This window comes from Lutra lutra, chromosome 9 (genome assembly GCF_902655055.1).
Source record: "Lutra lutra chromosome 9, mLutLut1.2, whole genome shotgun sequence".
Taxonomy (NCBI): domain Eukaryota; kingdom Metazoa; phylum Chordata; class Mammalia; order Carnivora; family Mustelidae; genus Lutra; species Lutra lutra.
In genome coordinates, this window is record NC_062286.1 from 41,948,513 (window position 1) to 41,969,208 (window position 20,696).

Sequence of the window (20,696 nt, forward strand, 5' to 3'; positions counted from 1 at the left end):
ACATGACTCCCAGTAGATTCTGTGAGCATTTAATTTGAGAATCACTGCACGAGGCAATTTGTTAATGAGCATATGAGAGGTTAGAAATAATTTTTGCATGGGTGAAGTAAGTAATGACCAATCATGTAGGTTGTTAGAAATATTGTACAGGTACCTTTGCTCTTGCTGGAATCTGGGGAGTTCAGTAGCTTTTTGGGTGGCACTCCAAAATGAACCTAGGACTCTTTGGGTTTGGTTTCCCACTTAACAGAAGATTCTGGTATCTGCTCTGACTGCGAGACCAGCTGGCCCAGCTGTCAAAATATTGTCACATTTACTTTGGAATAAAACTTTCACAAAAGGTGCTTGTCATTGTCCACAAGGATAGTGAATGAGGATGTCATGTAATTGCTTTTGTACTTGCTTGTTTTCCTGTACTTTTTGGTTTGGACCCCACACTGGGAGTCCGCTGGATATAATCTGAAACCGGGCCTTGTAGCCGCAGAGTGGGGAGGGACAAAGAGAGGCAGGCCACTCCAGATGAGGTAGGTGGCAGGTTTAAAAATCAGGGGAACTATGAAGCTCGTTTTAGGCAACCCCAAGACAAGTAGATCTCTGCATTCCCTAGCGAAATCTTAAAGCTTTATATAGAGGCCTTAATTGGGTTTAATTACACCTAGATAGTCTGAACACCACCTCCCAGTCTCAATGCTGTCCTTGGAGTGGCTTCTAGCAGTGAGAAATGAAAACAGAATTTAAAAAAGCAAAAAAAAAAAAAAAAAAAGCAAAATAAAAATGCACATTCCAAGGACGGGGAGGGTGAAGCCTCTGATTGCCAGGGCCAGTTCAAAGGTCAACTGGTGGTCCCGTGTTCTCAATGATCTGTCACAACAGAGTTTCTAAGTTTGTATATTCGGGACTTCTCACATGATAACATTATAACATGCCACCTGGTAGGAAGCACATTACACTCCTAACAACCCTACCATCTTAATATTGGCACCTACTGTCTCTTCCTTTTGTTTGAGATCTTCCTGATTCTCAGTATGATTAATCTTTTTTTTTAACTGTAGCTTTTTGTGTTATGTTATAACTCTAGATTCTATTTAAACCTTTCCTTTTAGCTGAAGATGTCGGACACCATTTCAGCAGAAGGGAGTGTGATGCCTCGTTATTGTCAGTTGGCTGTAGAAACCCAGGTTCCTTAGTCTTTGTTGACGTCTGAATAGGAGTCACTACTGTTTGGCAGGGTGGGAGTTCCAATACTCTGTATGGTTTCTACTGGCAGTACACTGGTATAGTCTCGTTACTACTGTGTGATTATGAAAGTCTGTCTCTCCATGGGCCTCTTCTGATTCCACCTGAGCAGGGAGGGGTAGGGGCACCTCATTACTGTGTGTGTGGGTGGAGGTGGGAGGGTGGAAGTGTAGGTTTCCCACTTGGTCTCCACTGTGGATAAACACTGCTGATTGTTGACTCCAGACTCCTAACAAGTTCACTACAATAAAACTGATTCTAAATAAGAAAGTTGAATTCTCCAAATGAGAGGAGACATCTGAAATCTTTGAGAAATCAATTCTTGTGGAAAATGGAAGGGGAAATATTCCTTATGATTTTGTTCTGGAAACTTTGCCTTTTCTGCCAATCCTTCCTTTATGTTTGTTTATTTTGCATTCCCCCATCTCCTCTATTACATGCTTTGTTTATGTGAGTGCTTCTGCATTGAAGACTATGCAATTGTATCCTTAGAGGGGAAGTTGTAGCAGCTTTACAGAAACATTTTGATCTCTCTGAAAGAAATTGCCTTTGCAATGCTGTATCTGCACGCTGTTTTCTCCCTGCATCTCCGTTAAGATACAACTTTATATGGGTGAGTACATCTCTGGAAAAATTCCCTTGTGTCAATTTCCCCAGGCCAGAAATCTCAATTGCAGAAAGCTCATGGCACATTATTCTTAAAGAAAATAATAATTTTTATAAGAAAGTTCAGGTCTTGACCACATATTGTCAATGTGTCAAAATTTTTTAAAAATTAACAACTTACTTTATTTTCTTTCTGCTTAATGTCAATTAAGTGCATTGATTGATACTGTTTACGGAAATTACACATCCAGGCTCTGGATGGAGAGAATTTCTGACCAAAGCTTCCCCTTATCTCATGTGCAGTTCTCACTGCAGAATCATATTCAAGAGGCAGTAAAGGAGCTTAGACTCTAAGATGTATCAGTGTTTTAAGGGAAATGTCAGAAACTATTGATGTTCAGATTCTAGGGGAAAAAAAAATTCAATCCAGAAAATAGATCCAAGCATGAAGGATTTGAAAAGGGCTACAAATGCAAGTATATGGACAAAAAAAAAAAAAAAAGGTTATATTTACTGAGGAGATATGACGAAGTGTGAAACTGTTGCCCACTTGAGACACTAATTTTCTTTCCAAACCCTGCTAAGACTTAATTGTCATCAGTATTACATCTCCCTATTCTAGAAGCAGTATTTACCAGGATATTACAGATAATATCCATTTCCACCATGTCATCTGGAAGGATGCGTCTAGAATTTAGCTTGTGAAAAGCAACGGGAGAGAAATGGAAAACAGCAGCTTCTGAAGACTTGTCACCAAGAAGTAAAGAGAAATTTAGAAAAAAGCTCCACATTCTCCTATTAAAATTCAGCTTTGTCTTTTTACAAGTATTTTCTTATTATTCTCCTTTATTTCTCTAGCTATCTTCCCCACCCTACTCCCCTGCCTTTTTGTTCTATTTTGGAGAGGTTGTTGGTTGTGTGGAAAAGGGATGGGGGAGACCCATTACTGAGGATTCTCAGCCTTCCCAACTTTGGTTAATGCCATGTTCCCCTGGAAGCAATTTCCCTCCTAAATATAACACTTCTGCTGTATTAATACATTGCATTAACTGTCCCCCTGCTCTTCCCTGCAATTTCACTCCCAAATATCCTGCATATACACCCCTGCCTGGATCACTTCAAAATCAAGTGGTTCTTCCCAGGGTTGTACATGAATAGCACATACTTAGGATCAGAATGCTAATGAAGAATTTTAATTTCAATATTCACGGTCTATGATCATAAGGAGTTAAAAATGTTCACTTTTCTGTCTTTATGCTTGAAACCTAACTATTGGAAGAATAGCTTTAGGCATTGGTCTCTCTTTGTGAATTTTACCTGATACTGAATAAACCTTCAGTTGTGGTTGTAACAGTCATTCTTTGCTTCTAGAATTTCTGTTTCCATTTTACTGTGAATTATTGCTTCTGTCTCATTTTCTAGATTTCCCTATAGGACTGTCAGTTATCCATATGCTTAATCTCCATTGTCTGTCTATCATGTTTATTATTTATCTCACTGTTTGCATGGTTTTTACATAATTCTTGGAGATTTCCATAAGTTCTTCATTTACATATTAAGATGAGTGAACACAGGATGGAGACAAACTATTTTGAATAGCCCCAGTCAAATTCGTTGTGTAGTGAACACTTGTGGTCAAACCTCACCTAAGCCAGGTGAGAGCTTTTCTGACTTGACTATGAATTTCTGCCTGTGCATTATGAAGCAGGTGGTAATTCTTATATCTCTAAAGGATGGATGAAAAACTCTAAGCCCCAAACTACTCTGTTCTCACTGCCTTTCCCTGTCTCTTTAGCTCCCTTTGTCACCTTGACACTCAAGCGTGGAGGGGGCCACCCTCCTCTTGAGGCATGCAGTAGAAGGGGATAGAAGAGGGCAGTATCTGTCTCTGGCTTTCTCAAAACATACACATTTGGGTCTTATTTATATTTGGGACAAAAACTATATTTTTAAGGAATGCTGTTAGGTTGAAATGGTCTATCGTCTTCCTGTAGGACACAGCTGCTCAGTTTCAGGCATAGAAGCCTGTGTCAGAAGTCAAAGTTGATGTTTCCCAATACAACCCTGTCTGGTGATCTAGTTAATAGAAATACCTCTTGTTCTTCAAAACATTTATTTCCATCTGTAATGCTAGGTTATAATTGTTTCTCTGCCTATTTATTATCTCTTTCTATTTTAATATAAACTCCCTATGAGCAGGGAATTTGAGAGCTTTGGTCACTGCTCGATTCTTAGTGCCTGGAACACAGAAGATGTTTGTTAAAAGGAAGTAAGGACATAACCATAAACTGGAGAAGACAAAGATGAGTGAGCACAGGATGGAGACTATCTTTCAGTCTCTTTACTTCCTTAACTGTCTGTTTCCAATATATAAGTGTCTAAAGTGGAGGTGAAAGAATGATTTAGGAAGGGAAGGTAGATGGTGTATTTTAGAACATATTGGGTTTCAGGTGCCCAAAAGACTTTTTCATGGAACTGTCAATTGCAAATGTAGATTGAAAAGCTGAAGCTAAAGGGACACTTTTGTGCTGAAGGAGACACTGAAGAGTCAACAGCCTCTATGTAGTATCTGGTGCAGGAAAAACACTAGGCAGATTTTATAGCATGAAATAATCAGTGTACTGAAGACTGGACCCTTGGTACACTAATGTGGAGCTTAAAAGTATTTTTTACGGGGTGCCTGGGTGGCTCAGTGGGTTAAAGCCCCTGCCTTCAGCTCAGGTCATAATCCCAGGGTCCTGGGATCGAGCCTCACATCAGGCTCTCTGCTCAGCATGGAGCCTGCTTCCTCCTCTCTCTGCCTGCCTCTCTGCCTACTTGTGATCTCTGTCTGTCAAATAAATAAATAAAATATTTTTAAAAAAGTATTTTTTACATAATTATGGCCTTCTAAGCAAAGAACACTAAGTAAAAAGGACAAACATGGATATGACACAGTGACTGAATAGAGATCTCTATAGATAGAGATTTATCTTCAGGAGGGTAGTTTTTATATTTCCAAAGGGGATAAAATCCCTGGGGCCATCTGCTTATAATTAAAAGGATTATAAAACAGCAGGGAGCAAAGATTTATCTCAGTCTTTCTGGAAGGAGAGTGGTAGCTTAGTGGTAGTTCTTATATGAGCTCCCAGATTCACAATTTTGGGATTCTTCTCTGTAGTGCCAAAGGGAAAAATTACTTGTGCATGCAGGGTTTCATCTGGCTCCCACTGTATCACCTTGAAGAGAGATAGTGGGGTATGGGGAACCAACACATTTGTTGCTATAACATAATAATACTATGCCTTTGATCCAAAAACCTAATGTTTGATTTTAGGACAAAATAACTATATATCTTAAAAACACTGACTAATAGTTACAGGCCATTGAGAGAAACAGTTACAGGCCATTCAGAGAAAAGAAAAAAAAAACCATGCATGTGACTGAGAACTGGGAGAAGATGGTATCTTAGAAGGTAACTGAGTTTTCAAGTATTTGAACTCTGAGGTAGAGAATAAATTTAATCTAATCTTAATCTAGATCATAGAGGGCTCTATAAAGGTCAGTTGTTGCATATTACTGGGAAGCCAGTTCTGGTACAAAAAGGGAAAGCATTTTTATCAAAGCTTCCAGTAATGGACCATGATCCCTTAGAATTTGAGAAGTAATATGTTGTAATGAAAAGAATACTGGATCAAGATTAGGACAATTCCTGAGATTTCTAAAATTCTCATAGTCATGTTTTTTTCAGGCCCAGTATAATATTTGAATCTTTGTTTTCTCATCCATTATCTATTTAACAGTCCTGTTCTAAAGATGAATCATGTGAAAATACTGATGTATAAAAAATTATAAATTTTTAAATGCCAAATGAATCTGAAATAAATTATCCTGAATTAAAGTATAAAAACAGAGACTGTGTGGCCACTTCTCAAACCACCTTGGATGTCTGATATTCTGAAGACTCCAACCCCAGCTAAGTGCAACTTCATGGGGGACACCAGTTGGGACCACCCAATGGAGTCCAGTCAACCCACAGAACCATGAGAGAAAATAATACATTGTTGTTTCAAATTGAGGGGTAGTGCTGTATATATATACACATAGGTAGATAGATGATAGATAGATAGATAGATAGATAGATAGATAGATATTTCTGTGTATTTCCTGTGTGAATGGGCAATATATAAAAACTAAACTACCTGAAAGTTCCCAAACCCAATCAACCTGATATGTTTTGCTAGAAGTCTATCCTTTGTTCTTATCACAGAGTTAACTGGAACTTTTAAAATCTTATGTGCTCATTTTTTTCCCAAGCCTCCAGCTCAGTTCTCTGTGGGATAACTTCACTGTGACTCCACCTACCTGAAAGGACATAACTCAATGCTCCATTCCAAAGCAATTTATGGTTACCAGGAATGTGCTGCAAATATACTGCAGAGGGAGAACACCTGGGTTCCCCTTATAATATTTTCTTTGCTTAAGAAAATAGAATTATGTAAAGAAAAATAAATACATCCTTTGAGAGGTACCATAAGCACCTGAGAATTGCATGAGAATATGTCTTGTTTTTTGAGGAAATGGACTATTTTGGGCATACTTTTCCTACAGATCGAATGTTTGATGTTATTTCACCATAGGACATGGCCATTCCTCAGAAAGGAGGTATGCGATATATGTAAACTGCCTTTAACTTATCCAAATGTTTTTGCATATGTTAATAAAATTAGAGTGAATGAGAATGTTAGACAAAAACAAGTCTAATTCCTTCATTTTCCAAATAAGGACAATGGAGGCTAGTAGGTAAAGTGTTTTGTTCATGGACATTCAGCTAGTTGGTGGCAGAATCTAGATTCTTCAGTCCCTGTCCACTCACCATTAGATCATTTCTGTCTTGGGAGACCCCTATGTGATAAATACAGCAGGATTTGTTTGTCTGATTTTACCATGAGTGAATTAAGGCAGAATATAATTATGTTGAGTGATCTAATTGAGGTAAAAAAGATAATTTAAAACATAACCCCAAGCACTGCTAAGACACTTTATCATCTCAGCAATTCCACTCCTGGGCATATAATGCAAAAAAAAAAAAAAAAAAAGGAATGTACATCCACATAAAATTTGTACATAAAAATTGATGGTACCATTCATGATAGCCAAAAAGTGAAAACAACCCCCAACTGATGAATGGATAAACAAACTGTGGTATTTCCATGAAATGATATATTATTCACAATAAGAAGTTGTTAAAATAGTGATATAGTCTATATCACAGGCTAGTTTTGAAACATTACACTAGACGTAAGAGGCCAGACACAAAAGGTCACATGTTGCATGACTCCACTTAAATGGAATACCTAAAATAGGCAAATACATACAGCCACAAAGTAGATTAGTGTTTGCTTAGGGCTGGGGTGTAGTGGGAGACTAGGAATGACTAGTAAAGGATATGAGGTTTCCTTTTGCAGTGATGAAGATGTTATAAAATGGATTGTGGTGATGACTGCACAACAGTGTGAGTTTGCTGTTGGGAAATGTCATCAAAAAGATATGACTGCTGACTGACCCATCAGCTGGATATGTGCACTCAGAGGCTCTTACCTTCTCCTCTGTCCTTGGAATGTGGGCTCTGCTTGCCTTTCCTGCTCCCAGAGGCTGCTCTAAAGACACTGCCTTGAGATGATGATGTCGTGTTGAAAACACCTACATGGTATATGTAATTGAGCCCAGTTAGGGCTTCTTCATAAATTTTTATGATTTGGAGGTGGTGCTGGAATCCACTCCTCTTGCTATAGCCCAAGATAATTCTTGTATGTCAGTCCCCTTTGCTTATCAAAACTGCTACCTACCAATCTGGAAGGGGTCTGCCTCTTTCTTTAATTTCTTCTTGCCTTCCATTTTTTTTTGTGGGCCAGTTTCAGATTACACCTTGGAAGCTCCAGAGAGAATTGCAAACCAACATATACCATTGAATTATTCTCTTGAAATGGGTCAATTTTATGGTATGTGAACTATACCTCAATAAAGCCATTATGAGAGAGACAGAGACAGACAAAGGAAAAAGAAGACAGCTCTTCATCTTGATCAAGGAAATCAGGATTGAATTTCAAAAGGGTACATTCTATAATACTGAAATATGCCAGCTGAGTAATTCCATTAAAGTGAGATGCAAATGAGTTAAGGTTGTGATTTATTCCTGAAGTCTGTCAGATTTGCCTAAAGCGGTATATCCTAAAGTGTGGTAAGCATTCTCTTGATGGCACCCATGATGATATTAATGAGTACCCAGATTTTAATTACCATGAAATTAATTGATGCTGATATTCCATTTGTGGTGGTAATATAAAGTTTTCTTTGGAAATATATTAATTTTAGTTAAATTAATCTAAAGAAACAAAAATGTACCAAAAAATGGCACAGTTGGAATGAGGGTATGGTAAAATATTATGAAGATGGTTCATGAACAGTTCACTTTTGGGAAACTCTAGTCTAGAGTATACTTCTCTGAACACTCAAATTATTCTCTAAACAACTTCTCCAGGATTAGTGAGTTTTTGGTTACCTGAAGGGAGGATTAGGTGTGCGGGCGTATATGGTTCAAGGTCATCAAACCAGAGTGCACATGGCTTAAAATGGCAAATCAAAAGTGGCTCACTTCTGTGTGAAAGACCATATCTCATGTTTGATTCAGTGATACAGAGAAAGAAAATATAAGTGCCGTTAGCTCAAGGAATTTGGATTTGAATATTTGCTATGTGACTTGCTAAACTTTGGGCACATCACAGTATCTCTGAGTCTGTATTTTATGTGTGAAATAGAAATACTAAGACTTACTTTAATAGCATGGTTGTGAGGATTAACTAAAACAATGTAAGTGACATATCTTACACTATGTAAAGTAGATAATTAAAGACTAGTTTCTTTCCTTTCACTGTAGTTTGTACCATCACATTCCATGGAACAGAGTGGAAATTTGATTAGCTGTGTCATTCTATCAAGAAGATACATGTTATGGCTCTTGTAGGGCTGAAGGTTGAGCCCCTCTGGTCTTCCCAAGACAAATACAGTTATTGGTAAGTGACACTCCCAGGGCAATTAGCACATTCTCTGGACAAAATTCACTTCCTTTCAAAAGATTTCTCTGTTGAATTGTGTCATTGTGATTACTGTTCTAGACCCTTTGGTTGTCATATAGAATGTGTGTGTGTATTTGTTATGCAGAATGTGTGTGTGTGTGTGTGTGTGTGTTTGGTGACTGTGTCTTCTCTGCATATAGACTGGAAGATCACCCAGGGAATTCCTTTGGGTTCCCAGATACTTCCTACTAAAGAAAACTGATCACCAAGAGCCTGGTAGTTTAGTTCACTTAGAAATAGAGCAGAAGGCCGCCTGGGTGGCTCCGTGGGTTAAAGCCTCTGCCTTTGGCTCATGCCATGACCCCAGTGTCCTGGGATCGAGCCCAGCATCGGGCTTTCTGCTCAGCGGGGAGACTGCTTCCTCCTCTCTCTCTGCCTGCTTCTCTGCCTACTTGTGATCTCTCTCTGTCGTATAAATAAATAAATAATCTTTTTTAAAAAAAAGAGCAGAAATGACTCCCTCTTAAGTACCACTGTAACTTTCACAGAAATTACATAATTGGGTCTTTATTCAGTGTGCAATATGAGAAGATAAACGGAACATGGGCTTTGCAAGTTTACATGCTTGCATGTACCTGTTCATTTGCTTCTTAGTCTCAGAGTTCTCTTTGATGAAAAAAAGAAGGTAAAAGAAAGGAAGAGAGGGAGTAAGGGAGGGAGAAAAGACGGAAAGAAAGAGAGAAAGGAAAATTAGAAGGAAGGGAAGGAAGAATGAAAGAATGGAGGGAAGGAAGGAAGATGAATCTCTCTCTCCTTTTTTTTTTTTTTTTGGATTGTATTTCCAAGATGTTTTCCACCAAGATGTTGTGAGAATAAACAAAAATAAGGTAATCTGGAAGAGAATTCAAGTAGTCACTTAGCAAATGGTTTTGTTCTTCTATTCTTACCTCCTCTTTGTCAAGTAACTAATCTATTCAGACATGATGGGTAGAGATTATAAAAGCCATAAGGGTATAGTTCTTATCATTAAAAACAATTACCACTTAGATAAGACAAAACAGGCTTAACATAAATTGGATTGAGAAGCAACGGCCGGGAACTATACATAAAAGCTAATAAAAATCCTTATAAATATCACTGGGAAGCTTCCACTGAGAGAGTCCTTTTTCTCCTATATCACCTTGTTACAGTGACATTTCAGTCAATATATTTTTGACTTGATGAATGAGTGGCTTTGTCCTCAGGCAGTGAATACTGTTTCACTAGCAAACTTGTCATACTTCGAGACATACCAAGATGGGGCTATATTTATTATTGTCACTTTATAGATGAGGGAATTAAGGCTCATTGAGGTTGAGCAACACACCCAAAGTCATACAACTGGGGGAGGGGGGCCCTCAGACTCTACTCTGTCCAATCCTAGAGACCACGCCTTGTCACCATGCATCACGGCCTCTCCAGGTCTTGAAGACAGTGAGGAGAGTCGGTTGTTTGGTGGAGAGCATGTGTGCAGGGCATTCTGCTCTTTTCCAGAAATGACAAGATAAAAGCCTTAGGAGGCTCTGAAGGGAGAGACATCAGACAACTTGGCACATTTAGAGCAGAGCATGGGCTAACTAAAGTAGCTAGCTACTGGAGTACTTTGGGGATGTTACTGATTCCAGGTTTACAAGGACAAAGCACAGGTTTTAAAGATCCCAGCCCAAGTACTTGGTTCTGAAATGATGAACATTCCTTTGTTTCTTGGGTTGAGCAGACAAAAGTGATCCTACCATCAGCTTCTTTTTTCTAACTCTTATTAAAAACTCTGTATTCTAGGGGCACCTGGGTGGCTCAGTGGGTTAAGCCTCTGCCTTCAGCTCAGATCATGATCCCAAGGTCCTGGGATCGAGCCTCGCATCGGGCTCTCGGCTCAGTGGAGAGCCTGCTTCCCCCTCTCTCTCTGCCTGCCTCTCTGCCTACTTGTGATCTCTCTCTGTCAAATAAATAAGTAAAATCTTAAAACAAAACAAAACAAACAAACAAAAAAAACTGCATCCTGCAGCAGTCTGGGTTAATATTCTTGCCCACATGCACATGAAGACCAACCCTTTCCATTTGTTTGTGGAAAGGCCATCATGATGTGGGGTAAGAAAATGCTAATAGACTTCGTCTTTGGAAGAGAATGAGCTGGGTTTCTGTGAAACCATCCATTACATCTTTAGTATGATTTTCAGCATAATGCAGAGAATGCATGATTTTTTAATGCTTTTTAAACTTTAGCAAGATGGATACTGTTTAAAAAATATTGTGATCAAAGTGCACATAGGGAAGGGTGGTGTTTGGGTTCTGTGTGGTGAATATTGTGGGCAAGTGGGGGTTCTTCCTTTCCAGTTGAAAGCTGGTCTAGGCAAAGTGATACTTTGAGTACATACGAGTTTGTTTGTGGGGCATCTCTCTCCTTTTTGGGGGCCTCTCTCTCCTACCTCCTAGAACCCTATTCCTTCATGAAATTGTTCCAGCAGCTTACTCTCTTGGATTTAATCTCTTCATCAAATACTGTCCACTGACACTAATTCCTGGAGCCAGAGGTTTAGTTTTGTAGGAACAGGAGTAGTTAAAAAAAAAAAAAAAAAAAAAAAAAAAAGGCCTTTTCTCTCATCTCAAGTGGAACAAGCGTATCTCAGACTTTGTCACTTAAAGCAGCAACCAGGGACCAAGAGCCAAAGCACTGCCTGGGTATCTGTGAGAAATGCAGAAGTCTGGGCTTCATTCCAATGGACTGAAATCAGAATCTGCCTTTTTACAAGATTCTCAGATGACAGAGGTTGGAGAAGGTCTGCTCTGGAAACCCACTGCCTTCCATGGAGATTTCCTAAGTATCATGTCTCAGCACAGCATACAAACCCTGTATGATCTTAATACATACTAGAGCGGGAGCTCGATTTGCTCAGGTTTCTTTGAAAAATCTCTGGGTTAAATTAAATAGATAGTGATAATCATGAAAATACTAACATTACTAGTATTGCTACCAGCTGCTGTGTTTGAGTACTTACTGTATCAAGATACACTTGAAAAGTCTTCTTACTTAATTTTCACTATGATTCTATGAGGTAAGTACATTAAGTGCCTCTGCTTCACATGTGGAGAAACCTAACTTCATGATATTAAGACCACGCAAGGAGTGAATTAAAGATTAGGTCAAAACCCAGGTAATCTGGCTCCAAAACCTAAAACAGTATTTTGACTGTTTAGAACTTCTTAGAACCTTTAGAATCTAATCTGCTTTATGTATCTCCACCCAGGAATATAGTAGTTAAGTTTTCTCAATGAGTTGGACACAGAACCCCTTTTGAAGTGAACAAACAACTCTCTAGAATAGCTTCTGGGAGAACATCTAGAAGCTGTCGCCTCTGGTCATAGCTTTGTAGGTGATGATGGACATAGGGAACATGGTGGGGCAGAGCAGTGGGCACTCTGCAAGTAACTCTGAGGTGCCGAAAAGCCTAAAATACTCTGGCAGGTCTGTGATTAGTACGAAGCTGTTGCTACTACATTCATTTTGTGTAACCACTGAAAAACATTTTATGTTAAGCCTTCATCTTCAACGCTTTGTCAGAGCTCCAGGAAGCAGCAGACCTTAGGTTTTCTTTCTGAACATGGTGATGAGCCAAAAGTGGGTTCTTCTCAAGCTCAAATTTCATTTCAAGTTTCATTCTTTCAGCTATAAAATTGGTATAACTTCTGCTTTCTGCTCTGGGCTGTCTATTTTGTTTGCTCCTTCAGATTCACTTGCTACCCTCCTCCTCCTTGCTCAGGGCTCTCCTACCCAGCCTCTATGGATGGCACTAATAGGCTGCCCTTACCCTCTAGCTTATGGCTGGATTCGGCTAAAGGGTAATGATATGTCAGAGTGCAGAGGGATAGAGAGGTCAGGTTACTTATTTGCTTGGCTGTCTGCCTGCTGGGCTACTTCTTCAGTGCCTCCTTGCTACCAAATATCCCAGTTCCAGCAGAGGGTTCTTTCTTATAGCTGCAGATTATCCCAGGCTCCCTCTGGTCCAGGGGTAAGAATGGAACCCTGCTGTAAGATGCTTCAGTGCCCTTTGTTGGTTCCCCTTCATCCTACCCATTCATCTGTAAATAAGCCTTTATTAGACTATGCTCATCTTCACCATTTGATCCTGCTATTGATTTCCTGCAAGGATTTTGAACGATATAATCAGGTATATTTAAGTTAAAATGTTACTGAAAATTTTCTTATTATACTGTGTTACTTCTTTCTCATATGTTCCCCTATTTCCTGAATCTTCGGATAAATTGGTGTTCCAGAAAATGTGCCATGTTCCTCCACTGGTTTCTTTCCGGTATTTCTAAGGGTATTATGACTACTCCAGATGGAGGATGCTGTGAAACTGATACAAACGTTCACACCTGGGAGCCATGAATGAACAAAAAGCAGAGCCCCAAGGCATTAGCTAATTTCTTTTCATCAGAGAAAGGGAGGAACGTGATATGGGTCACTGTCTAGGATGAGAACCCTGCGAATCATTGCAATAGAGTGAGGAACAGGGCAGACCCGATGGGGAAAGGGGGAATGCTAACAGGAAGACTGCTATGGGGAAAAAGAATAAAACAAAATTCCTGCCCTGGAAGGTGCCTGCGGCCTCAAACAGGATTGAGAATGTGGGAACAAAGGTGTAAGATGTTTTCGTAGTTGTGAGGGATGTCAGTGTCAGAGCATCTCTGGATCCAGATGGTGGTTGTCAGAACACAAACACCTCTTCTGGAGACAAGAGACATCTGGACCCAGGTGGTGCCAGGGTTAAAAAGGAGTGAGGAGAACTGACAGGAGAGTGAGAGGCCCTTTGAGGAAGCGGAGGGGGAGCTAATGAGAGAAAGGCTGTAAGAAGAGCCTTCTCTCAAGTACCAGGGGCTCGCAGAGAGGTGTGACTAGAGGTAGTGACTGAGCTCGGCGCACTAAATAAAGCCCCTGGGAGACCGCGGGTAGATTCTTTGCCTTGTTAATAAGGGGGACTGCCAGGACAGAAGTTTGGATCTGGATGCAAACAAAATGAGAAAAAGGGGAGCTAGAGTTTCTTAAATAGAGTAGTCTCATTTTTATCCTCTTAAAGATTATTTTTTTCCTTTTCATTTTATACTTGAGGAAACTGAGGCAGAAATTGACTAGCAGGAGATCACAAAACTACTAAGTATCAGAGCCAGACTCAAATTCAGCTGGTTCCAGGTTTGGAGCCAGCTGTCCCAAGCACCCTCCTCCTAATGCCCAGAGGCAGTCACTTTCCTACCACATAGTGGATGAAGGGATAAGCAGAAAGCAGTCAGCACAGGGTTTGAGTGGCAATAATTCAGACAATTAAGAATAACTGATTCATATACCCAAAGCCTGAAGGAAGAGGTCTATGAACTGGAAAGAGGAAAAATTGAGGAATTCCCTGGAAGAGACGGTTTTAAGCCTGCCATCTGTGGCCAATGAAGTGAGTAGGTGAAAGCCCGTATTTTAAACTTACATTAACCATATGTATTATGCAGTTAGACTCCACTGCCCCCTCCCACCCCGACAAATCTCGGTTGAATATCAGAATGCATTTAAAGTACCAGACCACAAAATGAGTACATTGAGAAAACTGATCCCGAATTTACTGTGCATGAAAATCACCCAGGAGCAACAGTTAAAACACAGACTACTAGGTCCCACCGGATTTAATAGGTCTGGACTGGAACCCAGGAATTTGCATTATCATAAGCACACAGGTGACTTTGCTGGAGGGCGACTGTCCTCTTTGAAGCATGGGCTTTGAAACTGTTTGACTTGAAATCTGACCTAGGAAGTCATCTCAGTAGAAAAACAAGAATATATGGCAGATATGTACATAAAATGAGTCACTAAGGATTGATTAATACAACTCTACTTTTTTTCATCTGTTTTTTCTATTTGCTTAGTTTTTACATCATCATCCCCTCACTCTTGGACCACCTAATAGACTTTATTACTGAAGTTCCTAAAAATATTTTCTTTTTTACCCACTACATCATCTCATCTGATATATCCTAAAAGGTAATTTTTCCATACTCATTTCATGATGACATTCTTTTCCACAAAACTTCAAGTTTTCTTAATGATTAAGCAATAAAGACTAGGTTCTTTGTTGTGGCATTTAAAGTTCTCTATACTCTAAGCCCTCCTTATCTTTCAGGATAATCTCCTATATCCTACACAGAATAAGCTCATTTCTTCTTCTTTACCAAGTTCACTTTGAGCAGCCATTCTTCCACGTGCTTGCTAAAACTCTAGTTATGAGGAATGAAACTCCTCACCCTTTCTACCTGGAGGTAGGGAGGGGGAGGTGTGAGGACTAGGCAGTGGGAGGCTGGTGAAAGGTGAACAATCAGCTCCCTTTGGGGAAAAAAGGTCCTGATTTTTACCATTTCAATTTCCATGGTATAAATAATCCCATTAGGGCTGATTTCAGGCTACCAACGGGATAGCAGGGAAAGTAGGGCCTGGAAGCACTGTGCACAGTTGGCTCCCTGTGTTAGGCCTATATAAGCTAACCAGAGCATACCAGTGGGTATAGAGTTTACTCCCTTCTCATTCCACATATTCCAGTCATGTCTGGCTACAAGGGAAACTCTACACATCTCTTTCACAATGCTTGGAGGGGTGACTAGTCTATATGCAAAACTGGTTCTGCCTTAGGTCTTGGCTGGTTTCTGGCCTGAGGGCCTCTGTTCTGGGCAGTACTCAGTGTCCTGCTGCCAAAATCTAGTTGGTGAATTATGCGCAGTCTACACTCTTGGTACTTTCAAGGCCCTGAGCCCCTTCCGCATCAGCTAACTTGCTTCACCTCAGTTCTTGCTGGGGCTACTTGGCTCTTGGCTCATACTGGGCTCCAATGATTGCTTCCACACTGCCAGCCCGTGGTTCCCACCTCAGCCATCTTCCGCCATCTTCCAAGTACTGATTGGTGCAGGCAGGAACTTCCCAACCCCCAGTCCAGGTTCCCCAGGAAACCCTGGGGCATTATCAATGAACTCTCTATGTAGTCTCACCCTTTATTTCTTTTCCAACATTTATATAGAGTCATGTTAGTCACAGAGATTGTCTGAGAGACCTACAAAGGTCTCCAGTTTTCATCAGAAAGATCTAGGAGTGAGTGCCAGAGCTCTGAGGTCCCCTAACCTGTTCACTTGTTTCTAAAACCACCAGCAGCCCCCTTTACCCTGGCTTTCATCCTAGAGTGGTTAGCAGGGTACAACCATTCTCCTCTCTGTTCTTCCCTATTCTGCCTCCCCTGACTCTTCCTTGCCAAAGGGCTCCTATTTCCATTTCCTTTTTGGAAAGTCACTTTTCTTATATACTGAGTTCTCCCTACGAATGACTATATGAAAGAAAAATAAAAAAAACAAATACACTCATATATTGAGTCAATACACAAATTCATTCCCTCCATAGGTACAAACAAAGGGATATGAGCAGCAAATAAAACTTATTAAGTTATTAAGTTTGGACTCCAGAACGTGCTGGAAAAAGTGATGGAGCCTCCAGTCCCTCCAAGTTTCCCCCATTAATTGTCCTCAGGATGGCGTATACTCTCAGCTTAGGTGACCCGGGTACGCGGTCTCAGGGACACCAAGCCCACCATGTTGATTTTCACTGCACTGATGCTCCACTTGTCTTTTTCATGACGTTGAGCTATCAGGTTTTTAGGTTTAATATTCAAGTTTTTAAGATTTCTTGTTTTTTAAAAATCATAGTTGCAAAGACGTCTGCTTTGAGATTCCAATCTGTCTGCCGACCTCTTGTAAATACTTTCTCTGGCATGAGGAGCTTCATGATTTAACCTTCATGGCAAGAGACTGGGCAGAAGAACAAGGGGAAAAAAATCTATCATTACTTAAATATTTTTGAATACTATGTTGGTTCACAGTGTTTACTGAGTTCTGTTCCTAATACATCTTTGCTATCCTCTCTCCATAAGGCGAGTTGATATTTTATTACTGGGTGTAGGTATTCTGCCCACAGTTGGGAACTGACCTAGTGCTTTCTCTTATTTCTTGTACTCCGGGGTGGTGTGTCTTCTTTTTCTTGTAGGAAACACCCTTGAGTGGTGGTTGCCGGAAGAATCCCATCCTCTCTGTTCTCTCTGTTCTGACTGAAGAGGCAGCAAGGCCAGGTTTGAACTGAAGACCTGGGTATCGCTAATGTGAGAGGCAGGAAGCCCACCTTAGCACCGGTACTGAGTGTATTTGACCTCAAACTGCATTTAGGGTAACAGATACTTGCTCAAATATATTATTTTTGTTTCCTATAGGTTGTTGTTCTTGGTTATACTCCACGTGTCAGGGCCCTGGAAAGGAGGAGGGGTATGTGACAATTCTTAGCCCTAAAACTTCTCACCATGGGAAGTCTTCCTTCATTTATTCATTCCAATTTTTACACTCAATCACAGGTCAGCTTAAATCCCAATTTATCTGTCAGCAACACATTACCTTTTTCAACCTGTATTTCAAGTTATTCACCAGTCTGGTTGACTGACCCGATAGTGTGCTTTTGAAAGTAGCGATAGTATCTTCAAATTCTTTGTATCTCATTTAGCATAATAGAACCTTCCTTAAATAAAATTTAATTAACCAATTAATAATTGTACCATATTTTATGTTTTACAAGCTCTCGTTCAGAGGGTCTGCTAGATGTTTACACACTTTACATATTAGAAATCCACATTTCACGGGATGCAGTTATCTCAGACAAGGGATCCGCCTCTATAGAGACAAGAGACAAGAAGAAGAATCCTGGCTACCTTGCTTTCCACTCCTGTCATTGTGCCCAGAGTCTAAGTTCCGAGACTCAAGGGCTTGAAACAGAACCACAGATGAGTCAGCAATTATCCTGATAGCAATTTTCCCAGAGAGAAAACATTGAACAACTGGAATGACTTGTCCCTTCAGGGTCTTAAGTATTTAGGGGGGTAATCTTCTCACTGGGTATTTCTAAATTATTTAAACTAAATTGGCCTGCCCTGTGGTCTGTTCTCTCCTCAGGATTTGAAAGGCTGACTATTTCCTTCTCACAAGTGGGTAGGTTTATAGCTTAATCAAAATGACAATTACCTAAGGCATTATGCCTATTATAAACCACATACATTACAGGGTCACCAAGGCAGGGAAGAGGGAGGGGTGAGGAGGAGTTCAGGCTGCTAGTGTAACTGGAAAGCAGTGTCCTTCCTTTGCCTTCTATGCTTTCTCCTGCTGGTTAGAAGGGAACCCGCCTTTGGGGCAATTCATCCTTCCCAGAGGCAAGTTTGGCAGCCCATTTCTGGGGTCAGGATGTCAGCACGCTGGTGTTTTGCGGCCACATAGTTGATGTACTCGATAGTCAGGAATTCTGCCTTTGCCCTCTGTGCCTCCGGATCACTTCTCTCCCGACGCACAGGACTTCCATTGTTTTGACAAGAGGAAAACAGAGAGTGCTGAGATACACAGACATTCCAACATTTTAGGAGCTGAATGATTTAGGGATTTACATTTTTCAGTGTGGAAGTTCTGAAAGTGGTATTGAAACCAACGTGTGGAAGTTGTAACTGAGGTTGTTTTCAGTTTTATCTAACCAGTCTACTAGGTCACAACTGCATGGATAGGGACAGTCAAAGAGATAGGACCAGTGTGTGTGTGTGTGTGTGTGTGTGTGTGTGTGTGTGTGTGTGTGTCTTTTTTCTTTTTTAAGAGAGAGAAAACAGGGAGAGGCAAGGGGAGAGGAAGAGAGAGGATCTTAACCAGGCTCCACACCCAGCGCAGAGCTCGACATGGGGCTCAGTCTCACAACCCTGAGATCATGATTTGAGCTGAAATCAAGAGTCAGACATTTGACTGACTGAGCCACCCAGACATCCTAGCAAAAATTTTATAATGACATTAAACTTTAACTCCAGGATTCACCAGAAATATGGAAGTTCCAGTCCCTAACAATGTCTTCTGTTAGGGTTTTCAGGTTGGCACATATGCTCATCTTGGCAGACCAAACTACCCTGTTTAAGTACTGATCCCACTCTGTGATATTTCTTTTTCCTGTACTGATGCAGCAAAAATAAGTTGATGTTATTTTTTTCTCTTTCATGAGGTTACTTGTCACTCGACCTCTAGTCCCAGTGGTTACTGAAACCAATCCTCTTGCTATAGATGGTCATGGCTACTCTAATAGTTCAACAATTAGATTAATTCTCTATTATTCCAAGACTGTGTACTGCCCCTCCCCAACAGTGATTTGGACATACTATTTGCACATAAACTTTTGCAGAACAAATTAGGTGAAGTGAAGTGAGAAGAAAACTGGCAGAAGGGAAATTTTTTCTTGAGTCCTTAAAGCAGGGAGCAATTTATCCACTAAATGAGATCTTCATTCTCTGGGAGGCCCCCATGGTTAAGATCATTAAAAAATACAGCCATAAGCACATCATAAACCAGGTAAAAGGTCTCAGCGTGATCCTTGGAAAGGTGCCAACACAGAGAATCACAAAGGGAGGTTGGGGACCAAGATGAGAATCTGGATCTACCTTGCGCTGTGGATAGCTCTCTCCAAATTACAGTGAAAAAAAAAAAAAAAAGGTTGGAGACAGAGCTGCATAGATAGAAACTTGGTTTTCTTTCAGGAGAGATCCCTAGTCATTAGTTTTGAAAATAAGAATTGCCTCCTCTGTAAAGACCTTATGGAAATGGGATGGGATAAGTTGGAAATAAAGTTGTGCTTGTATTTTAATAAGGATAAGATGCACTGAATTCTTGAGCCATCATTGTGAGAAAAGGAATAAGAACATGAGCACAAAATAAGTACAAAGTCAGAATATAGTTTAGGGGACATTACCGGGGACATATAGGCTTTTTGACCATATCACTATTAAAACCCATTAAAGTTATATTTTTTGCTATATGATGAATGGATTTAGATATCCTATGAGGGAAGAAGAATCAGGTATTAGTACTAACTGAGATTCTTGAAGGGCATATTTTTATGGCTTCTGTAAAATAACTTAAAAGAGAGTGATGAAACAAACAAACAAACAAAAAAGAGAGAGATACAAACGATTGTTACTTCTAAGCTATCTGGGGCCTACCTGAAGATCTGGCACAAAGGATTAGCTTCTGTTTTTTTATTTGTTTGTTTGTCTGTTTTTTGTTTTAGTATTTTGCTCAGCAGCTGGATTCCAGAACTCTGAGATCATTACCTGAGATGAAGGCAGACATTTAACCAACTGAACCACCCAGGTGCCCCACAAAGGATTTGTTTCTGTTTTGCCTAACTCAGAATTCACTCAGGGTGGAAAACCAGCATTATCCAACAATGTTAAAGGCAAACAGAAAACTTATAGCCACCTGGGATGATAGATTATGGTTGAGACATACAATAAACAGCCTAAAGTCTGGGGATCAAACATGAGGGAAGAGCTTTTTTCTAAGAAATCAGAGCATTTAAATACTCCCATGTATACCTGACAATTTATAAAGCCACACACATGCCTAGGACTTGGTACATGCTCAGGAAAGATCTGTGAGAAAGCCTAAGCTGCCATCTTTGGCTGATCTCTAGGCTCAGTGCAAGCAGGAAATTAAGGCTAAGACAGAGTTGTAAATGGTCTGCCTAAGTAATACTGCCTCAAGGCAGAGAAAATCTGCAAAAAGTGGGAGTTTTTTTTAAGCTTCTAGTAGTCAAGGAAATCTCTTTCAAAATATTAGCTGAAAACACGCTAAACGAACAGAACTTTTAGTGATCACTCATGGAAAGAAATACAACCTTTGCAGAAG

The 20,696-nt window shown here is 40.1% G+C and overlaps 1 pseudogene; it reads right to left on the minus strand.

Moving 5' to 3' along the window:
* LOC125109801 (cytokine receptor-like factor 3) overlaps positions 1-17,492 on the minus strand; it is a 30,272-nt pseudogene extending 12,780 nt beyond the window's left edge.
* Between the last annotated feature and the right edge of the window lie 3,204 nt (positions 17,493-20,696).